This window comes from Vicugna pacos, chromosome 10 (assembly GCF_048564905.1).
Source record: "Vicugna pacos chromosome 10, VicPac4, whole genome shotgun sequence".
Classification (NCBI taxonomy): Eukaryota; Metazoa; Chordata; class Mammalia; order Artiodactyla; family Camelidae; genus Vicugna; species Vicugna pacos.
In genome coordinates this window covers 19861259-19871461 of record NC_132996.1, presented here as the reverse complement: position 1 = coordinate 19871461, position 10203 = coordinate 19861259, and the positions used below count along the sequence as shown (strand labels likewise).

General features: G+C 38.7%; 2 long non-coding RNA genes across 2 annotated transcripts in view; one reads left to right on the top strand and one right to left on the bottom strand.

Annotated features, from left to right (window-relative positions):
- LOC140698669 (uncharacterized) overlaps positions 1-10203 on the bottom strand; it is a 371717-nt gene that overhangs the window by 354760 nt on the left and 6754 nt on the right. The window lies entirely within an intron of this gene.
- LOC140698950 (uncharacterized) lies at positions 8843-9622 on the top strand. The gene is made up of 2 exons (XR_012076961.1): positions 8843-8886; positions 9379-9622. It is a non-coding gene; the product is annotated as an uncharacterized lncRNA (long non-coding RNA).

Here is a 10203-nt window from a genome sequence, read left to right as displayed (position 1 = left end):
AAATATAGGAATAAAATAAGCAGTGGAAGAAAAGAAGGATGAAGGGATGACCAGAAGAAGGGAAGAAGAGAAAAAAATTACTAGAATCCTCTGGATCTAGCCAAGGTTAAAGGGAACAGTAACCACCTTGGACTACCTAGTTACATGGAACACTGCACGCTCTTATTTTTTTTAATGAAGTTCAAGTTCAGTTCTTGTCACTTTCAACCAAAAATGATCTTACAAATATTATGCTATATAAACTTTAAGGCATATATAGATATACCCATATATAGTAGATTCCAATCAACGTAAAGAAATGTTTTAGAAGAACCATTTACTTTAACTACATGGTGAATAACAGGCTGATAAACTGCTGACATTGTCCAATAGTGGAGAGTTCTAGACACGGCCTCCGAAGTCGTGATTCCACCTTCAGCCCCGGAGACAGAACTTTGTGCGAGAGCCAATCCACCCACTCATTAGCTCTGCGCTGACTCTCAGTGAGACTAAAAGATTTGTCCAATCTCCCCATCTTTGAGACAGGACCTCTGCCTGTCTCTCTCACAGTGGATGTGAGAATCACTAGGAAAAAGACAGAACCGTGCTGCCTGAACTAAAAAACACTATATAGATATAGTGTTCTATATTATAGATTCATTAACTGAGGGTACAGACCCTGTTGAACTACTGACCCTTTGCTAAAGTGTGTGTGTGTGTGTGTGTGTGTGTGTGTGTGTGTGTGTACACCCATGGAAGAGTGCTGTGTGGGTGTAAATACACACTGAAATAGCATCTTGATTGCTCTCTTGTCACTCTTACTTTTGATGGAGTAAGTACTTTGAGGTGTTTCCTGGGTGATTTTCCCGATCAAGCATCACAGCAAAAAATGAAAATGGACTTTGACAGGCTCTGAGTTACAGCTGTCTAGATTGTTTAATACAAAACTCAAATTTTATCTGTACTATTTCATCCTCAAATGCAAATGCTCCTGACAGCCTGTCCTAGTGGCTTTTAAAGGTTCTGCAAAATGCATGAGCTCTGTTAGACTCTGCCTCTTTGAAATCCAGGTTACTGTGATGAGTAACGTGGGTGTCCTCCTCTCTCCCTCGACCCCATATCTCATCAATCCGTCAGCCTTGCCAATTCCACTTTATCCCTCCTGAGCCATCAGCATTGACAATTCCAGAATCCAGGCCTTCAACACTCCAGGGCCCCAACCCCAGAATGATTTGTTTCTAAGGCAATGATCTGACTATGACACTATCTGACTGAAAACTCAAATAACTCCCTACTATTTACTAAATCAAGTATTAATCTCTTAACAAGACTCTACTTGAGATTGCATATGGGAGAGAAGGGAAAAATTGAAGCAGTAAAGGTAGGGCACCTTCTGTTCTAGCCATGTCAAAATTTAACTTCAAACTTCCCAAACTGTCAAGTTCTGTCCTATTTCTCTGCCCTAGCTACTTGCCGTTTCTTCTGCCTGGACCTCCTCACACCCTTCACAACCAAATCTTTTTTGTCTGGAAAATTTCACATCATTCAAAGAGCATTAACTTAAGCATCTGCTTCCTTATGAAGTTTTTCCTAGTCATGTCATTCCTCCACTCCAGCCTTTTGGAGCTCAGCTCTCCACATTATTATCAGCATCGCTAACATCTACTGAGCGTCCGCCATGCTCCAGCTACAGCGCTAAGCATCTCCCATAAGCTAGTCTCATGAATGATCAGTCTTCTCAACACGCACTATGAAGTATATATTATTTTTATTCCCATCCTACAGATGGGGAAAATATAACTTGGGAATATTATTTAATTACCTGAAACCTCACAGGTAATCAGGGGTAAAATCACGATTGGAATCCAGGCTGTCAGACTCCAGAGCTTATGTGCTTAACACCCACTAGATCACACTACACTACTGGTATATTTCTATTGAAGCATTTATCATATTGCACTTTAACTAATGGTTAGCATGTCTGTTTTACTTTGAAAGAGCCTTGAGCTGAGTGTGAATCCTTAAGATCAAGATGTGTCTTCATTTCGTCAGTCTCTCAATTGTAAAGGATAAACATGAAAGTAACAAACATAATAGCACATGGTAAGGATGGTATGATGAGGCAGGCAAGAAGAGCAGACCATGGGGATACAGAATATCAGGGTCTGAGAAGAGAGGGAAGGCATTTCAGGGAGAAGGAACAGCACGGGCAAAGGCATGGAGACAGAGAAATTACAGAAAATTTCAGAAGTCCTTTCTTGAATCTGCCCTGCAGTTTGGCTTGTAGCCCTCCTGCAGGTGTACTCCAGCCCACAGGACCTCCTGAGCAGCCCCTGGGGGTGGAAAGAGCAGCTCCAGGTTCCAGGGAATGGGAACCACACCCTCTGGTGGAAGAGGAGAATGTGTCATCAAGTGTACAAGCGCGTACGGCAATTTGCTCTCAGAGTTACGTCCCAGCCCAGACCTTGCTTCCCAGTGTGACTTTACCAGCCATGAAAGCTTAAAGACATCACTTAACTTTCCTCCGTCTGTTTCCCCATCTAATTGGGATAGTATCGCTTGTCCTCTGTTTGGGAACTAACATTTGAACCTAAGCCAGGAAGGAATTCTGATCCTGATACAAAGGACAGTGCCTGATAGATAGGACTGGCTTAATGAGAAGTTCATTCATTCATATGTCTGTTTGTCTGTTTTTTAATTCAAAATATGTACTGAGTACTTTCTAGTTTCAGGAGTTGTGCTTGGTCCTTGGGCAGAACACAGAGGCAGACACTGACCCATTCTATGTCTTAAGACATAATGGGAAGACAAGCATTTAACAATCAAAGTGTGTGCAGTGTTTTCATAGGGATTTGTAGGGTACCTTGGAGTATTCAGCAGGTAGACCTGACCCTCTTCCAGGGCGTCAGAAAAGGCTTCCTTGATTAAGCAGATGTGGTCATGTCTAAGCTAAAACCAGTAGAAAGCGTGGAACCAGCTGAGTGAAAGGAGAAGTGGGAGGAACATTCCAGATAAATGAAATAGCTGGAACAGCATGCAACAATCAGAGCAGAGTCCAGAGAAGACACAGCACAGCACAGACTTCCCAAAGAAACATTCCAATGCAACAGGAGAATAAAGAGTGAGAAAAGGAGTAGCATAGACGAGACCGAAAGGGTGGCAGGAGTGAGACTGAGAAGCCCGTACACCAAGCTGAGGAACAGGGGCTTTCACGTTAGAATAATGGGGAAGCACTGATAGACATTGCAGACAAGATGTGATCCATTTTGAGTATAGCTAAAAGGAAATCTTAGCTCTCCTTTCACAGAATAATATCCAGGTCCTTTGAGTCTGGTTCCAAAGAGAAGATTTCCAGAAGAATAGAGAAAGTTGGAAAATGCCTCTCCTCTCACAATCTGCCAGGCATCTCTTTCTTCTCAGTTTCTCCCTAATGACAACTGCCACTCCCTGCTGGCCTCACAGGGCACTGTTTCCATTTTCATGTCCCAGCCCTGCGACGAAGAAGCATATTTAAGCAACATTTAACTAAAAATGAACTATAATCACAGAAAAATGATATTTACACAGTGTAACATAGAACATGGACCTCTGGCTCAAAAGGGCACCGTTCGTCCTGGAACCCCTATCGCTCTGTCACAAACCCCCTGTTCTCCTCTTACCTCTCCCCACTCTCTCCCCCAAGGCCTACAGCTTTAGGGTAAATTACATGCAGATGACTCAAAATCCATGTCTCTTATTTTTTATTCCATCCATTCAACAGTGAAGGAAGACGCTACCCTTGCACCCCACAACCCTCATTCAATTTAAAGAGACAGACGCATACCTAGATGCCCCTTACAGCAGACAGGGTGAGTTATATGCCCTGACTGAGGTACAGATGAACATATCTAGGGCCTGAGGGCAAATATTAACTGCAACTTGGGAAGAAGTGGGGATCTAAAGAAAACTAGAATTGAACTAGATATAGGCTGGTGGTGAGGATAGGGAGGATGGTATACAAAGCGGAGTTACAAATTAAAGTCACATTTATGAAGGACTATCAAGAGCTTTTAAGGACAGTCAGTGAAGGTCTATGTGTAGAGCTCTGAGGACACAAGGTGGGAAAAAGTCAAGACAGTACGCAAATTACTGAGTGAGCATATATCCTTAATGAAGTCAGGACACATGGGAACTAGCAAATCACAGAGTCAAAAGCATGAACTTTGCCATCAGAAAAGCTGGGTTCTAATCCTGGTCCTATTATTTCCTACACTTGTGACCATGAATTAACCTCCATAAATTATATCCAAAATTGAAATGGGAGTAGCACCTGCCTCAGAGGACCATTGCAAGAACTAAATGAGATAATAAATATAAAGCTTCTGAAGCATATAAAGTCTTTTTTTTTTAAATTTAGATATTTTTAATATTATCATTGTCTCAAAAGTTGGTATTTCCTGCTTTTAAATTTGCTTCCTATCCTTAGAAGAGTATAAAAATCAAATTCTATTTGACACAACACTGTAAAATGATTATGAATCAATAAAAATGTAAAAAAAAATAAATAAAAAAAATAAATCAAATTCTTTCCGTGGCCTGTTTAAGAAACCATCTTTGTTGAAAGTGTAAAATGAAATGGAATACAGACTCATGCAGAAAAGACTTACTGTATGTAGTGTGCAAAGAAGGAGCGGGAAGTGAACTGAAAGGTCAGCGTGGAGAAAAGCTAATAGCAACCAAAATTTTCTGTCCACTTATGTTACCCTGAACTCTATACCAAACACAGGTAATTCCTGGTTCTTAGTTGTCCTGTATTCCCTCTAACAAGAATGAAGCTGAATCAAGTCAAATCACAGTTACTTTCCCATGATGTAGAGCAAAAACCCCTTCCACTGGTAACAGCTAGCAAAAGAGGAAGCCAGAACCTCAGAGGCATTTCCTCAAGCCCAAAGGAAAAATAAAAAGCCCGCTCCATCTGGTACGGGAGGAGGGTGTGGAATTTCTGTTTAAAAGGAAGGAGAAGCAGGAAGACAGCATGTCAAAAAGCCAGCATCTCAGGGGCAGGAGATACGAGCTGTGCTCTGCTCCCCATTTGAAATCTGGGAACAGTTGTGAGAGGCAACACACAAGGCAGTCCCTTAGCAACACGGAGGTCACACCATCATTTCAGACGGAGGAGAGCCTGAATCAGCATTTCCAAAGCTCCCCCAACTCCGCTGTTGTGTGGAATCCGTAAGTTTCCCGCTTGGACCACGGAGTATGTTGTGGCCAAAACAAAGCAACCCTTTATAAGGGCTACAGAAGAGGATGCTTCAACGGAGTTAACCAGGAGCATCCTCAGAACCAGTTTAAAGGGTGGAGTTATTTAGCAAGGGGGTAGGAAAACCACCAGACCCTACCAGAGAGAACAGGCCACAAAATGTGGGAGAGAGGAGTAAATAACGTAAGCTTTTAGAATGTGTTTGAACTTAAATGACTTAGTTTAAAACAAGTAGATATAGTTATAGGTCAACATATATAAACTCCATGGTAACCACAAATCAAAAACCTACACTAGATAGACAAGAACTAGAGAGAAAGGGACACAAATATAATACTAAAGAAAATCATCAGGCCACAAGTGAAGAGACTAGAAGAACAGAGGAGAACTACAAAAACAACCAGGAAACAAGTAACAAAATGGCCATAAGTTCATACCTATCAGTAACACTTTAAGTATCAACGGAGTAAATGTTCCAATCAAAAGACAAGAATTGCTAATTGGATTAAATAAGCAAGACCCATGTATATGCTGCCTACAAGAGACTCACTTCAGGGCTAAAAACCCACCCAGACTAAAAGTGAGGAGATGGGGAAAAACAATCCATGCAGATGAAAATGAAAAGAAAGCTGGCAATACTACTCATATCAGTCAAAATAGATTTTAAACAAAGTCCATAAGTCCATAATAAAAGACAAAGAAGGGCATTATATAATGATGAAGGGGGTCAATATGAGAGGAGGATATAACATTTATAAATATATAATCACCTAATACAGGAGCATCCAAATACATAAAGCCAATATTAACAGACATAAATAGAGAAATTAACAATAATATAATCATACTAGGGGATTTTAACACCCCTCTTACATCAATGGACAAATCATCCAGACAGAAAATCAATGGCCTTAACTGACACATTAGACCAGTTGGACTTAATAGATATCTACAGGACATTTCATTTCATTCAAAAACAGTAGAATACATATTATTTAAGTGCAAATGGTAAGTTATTCAAGATATATCACATACTAGGCCACAAAACAACTGTCAATAAATTTAAGAGAATAGAAATTATATCAAGTTTTTTTTAATAACCACAAGGGTGTTAAACTAGAAATCAATTACAGAAAGAAAAAAGAAAAACAAACACATGGAGACTAAACAATATCTATTTCACTCCTGGGTGTACATCCGAAGAAAATGAAAACACTACTTCAAAAAGATATATGCATCCCAATAGCATCCCACAACAGCATTATTTACAATCACCTAGATATGGAAACAACCTAAGTGTCTGTCAACAGATGAATGAATAAAGAAACTGTGGTATATAAATACAATGGAATGTTACTTAGCCATAAAAAAGAATGAAATTTTGTCATTTGCAATAACATGAAGGGAGCTGATAGGGATTACACTTAGTAAAGCAAGTCAAACAGAAAAATACTGTATGTTTTCACTTATATATAGAATCTAAAAATAAAAAGAATGAATATAATGTAACAGAAACAGATTCAGAAAGAACAAATTAGTGCTTACCTGTGGCGAGAGGCAGAGGGGAGGGGCAAGATGGGGAAAGGGATTAAGGTACAAACTAGGTAGAATGTAACGTACAACACAGGGAATATATCCAATATTTTATAATAACTGTAATAAATTATAATCTATAAAAATATCAGATCAATGTTACACACCTGAAATTAATATAACATATAAGTCAGTTATACTTCAATTTTGTTTAAAGATTATTTTTTGATGACATGAAAAAAATAAAACTCAACAGCCTCGACTCCATCCCATGTCCAATTGATGTCAACTCTTCCTTTTTAATCACTATGCTAAACTAAAGGTTAAAATCCAATTCTGGAATTATTGAGTATCAGTCTCTGAACTCTGAGCTTCATTTTACAGAAATGGTGAGAAATAAAGTTTTGCAAAAGGGAAAGAGATTATTATACTTGAGGTTTACAAAAATCCCTCTTGTGGCAATGTATGGAAGAGATCAAATGAGTGGAGACTGCTGCATGAAATCCAGCTGAGAGGTTTACAGAAAGTAGAGCGAGAATTAAAATTCAGGCCTATTTGGTGTAAAAGTCAGTGAATTTTCCCCAGGCCAGTCTGCCTCACAAAGATAACCTTCAAATTTGGAGACAGAAGAAATTCAAGTATGGGGTTACCATCTATTTAGTGATGGGAGGTGTGTCAGTATAGAAAGAAAATATTAAAGTTGGTTTTGGATATGTACCTTCCTGAAATATTAATCTCCTTGAAAATAAATCAGATCCCATAAATTCCAAGAAATTATTTCCAAAGCTCTTGATTCTCAAAAAGAGCATCATCATTATTATAGTATGTCTCAATTAATATTTCCTCAGCATGACTCTTTGGTATTGCCTCAATTAATTTTAAACTTTAAAACATGAAAGTCCTATTTAACACAGCTCATGAATTTAATGAAAATTTTTTGTAAAACTCTTCTAATCACTTTGGAAAGGTGGAAAAATATTTCTAACAGATAGATGACCTGATTCCAGATAAGTCCTAGGAAATGACCTTTGTTGTTATTAATGAAGTTAAGATACACAACTAGAATTATAATCAGGAAAGCACAGGGTTGTGATAAATTAATCATTTGGTTCAATCCAACCCAATTAAATAAACTGTTATTGAACCCCTACTTCATGTAGGGCACTCTTCTAGGTAATGGGATTACAAGAAGGTTTGAGATAGTTTCTCTCCCCTAGGACTCAATTCTATCTTACAACAGAAAGAACATGGCTCTTACAAACACAACGCCCCAGTTTTGAATCCTGGCTCTGCCTTGCAGTGGTGCTTGTCCTGGGGGGCGGGGGGAATCACTCAACCTCTCTAAGTCCCCAATTCTTCCCCTTTAAAGCAGTCAAAGTAATATACTATACCTAACTTGCATAGCTGCTGTGAGAATTAGTCACAAAGTAGGTAAATCCCAATAAACATTAGCTATTAGCCTTAGTAGATAAGAAGAGTTTTAAACAACTATGACAAATGACCCTGTAGCAGAAATGTATACAGAGAAGTAGAGTGATGGTGCTTTTATTCTTTCTGAATGTGTTTTTTTTTTTAAAGACGTATTTTTAAGAGAAAGAAGTGGGTAGAAAATGAAAAGTTTCTTCACTCATTTAATAAATGTTGTTAGATAGCAGACATCCCAACTGAAAAGGGGAACTAGACATTTATCAAACCAACCATGTTCTCATTATGCTGCAATTTTTAATCCTAACCACCACCCCAGAAGGAAGTATTATTTTGTCTATTTCACAGATAAGGGAATGGAGATTAAATTACATCAAGATCACACAGCTGGCAAGTAGCAGAATTAGAACCCAAACCTCTACCATGCCACCTCTCCGCCTATTTGGAGATACCTAGATAAAGGATTTTCTACAAAGTATTCCACGAATGTTTCCTCATCTGAGTGGAGCTGAAGGACAAAGCCGGATGTACCAGGAGTACAGAGAGAGGTCTCACTAAAGGAGTTGATGAATTCAGCAGAATTTCAAGACCTTTGGGATAAAGAAGACGTGGAATGAGATGGGCATGAATGGAACCAACCCATCTCCAAGTTCCTTTTGGAATGTTGGTGAAATGATGCCTCCATAAAGCCTCCTCAAAGGCAGAAAACAGTAAGATTTATTAGTATACAATTTTAGTTTCTTGAAATGTTTCTAGGTGACCACCATCTAAGCCCTCCCACCATCCTGATCTACCTTTGAACACGCTCTTTCAAGAATATAGTATATCCTTCGTAAAATCCTAACTCCCAGGGACGAATGCAATGATCTAAGTTGCGGTCAGGTTAAAATGGGTTGAAAAGCACCATAATCTCCTTCACTTTGAACACTATCAAAATTAATGTGGCCCAAGATGGTATTGGTATCTCATTTTGTTTTTAGCAGCCATGGACCACTTAGTGACCCTTGTAGTCTTACACAAGTTTTATTTAAAAACATACATTTTTAATCGACCAAAAAAAAAAATGTCATCCTGGTATTTCCCAAAGTCTTTAGGAGATACCCAACAAGAAGACGTTATTTTAGACTGTACTTGGGTTAACGAGGTTTTAGAGTCACAGCACTGTTTCCTAAACAGAGATGACAGTGAGTGTTTCTCTACAGTGACTCAAGAGGAACTGAACAACCAGCTGAAGAACAAATCCATCCTTGGTGTGGCAGTTCTCTTCTCCCCCCATTTGTTCTCATTCTGTCTGCATCACAAATTGGAAACAACTTTTAGGGGCAAGTTCTCCAGGAAAGAAAACTGATTAAAATGAAAAGGTTTTCCAAAAAAGAAATCCCTCTATTAAGATCACTTTCTTTTTTTTAAGAAAAATGAGTGAATAAAGCACCCCATGGATCTGCATTGCTAGTTTCCTATTTCTGAATTGAGGCTTTCTGAGAAGATTCTGTCAAGGTTTGTTAGAAGGCTTTGATGTATGGGAAAGATCTAACCCACAGGTACTGTGGCTCCCTCTTAGGACACTGCCTTAGTGACAGAGAGAAGACAATGCTCTTTGGACCCAAATGGGGTTTCTGCACAAGCATACCATGAACTAGTAATACACAGAACATTTCCCTCATAATCTGTAAGGACAAGGACAAAGGAAGCACCTAAATGCTTATGTAAGAAAATTTCAAATCCTTAATAGTAGAGATATGAATAAATAGGGGAAGGATATCATTAAAGTAAGTAAAAAAACTTAGAACCAGAAGAACAGCTTTTCCCTTATATTCAGAATTAAACACGAAATATATTATTTAATTAGATCAATCATGTGCTATTTTTCCTCATATCCAGTTTCCAAGAATGAAACATTCATTGAGCACCTGCTCATGGCCAGGATATAACTAAGTACTAGAAATACAAAGAAAACTAAGACAAGTTTCCTGACCTCTTGTACCTCTCATTTGAGACTGACGTATAAATGACAAATTATAACACAA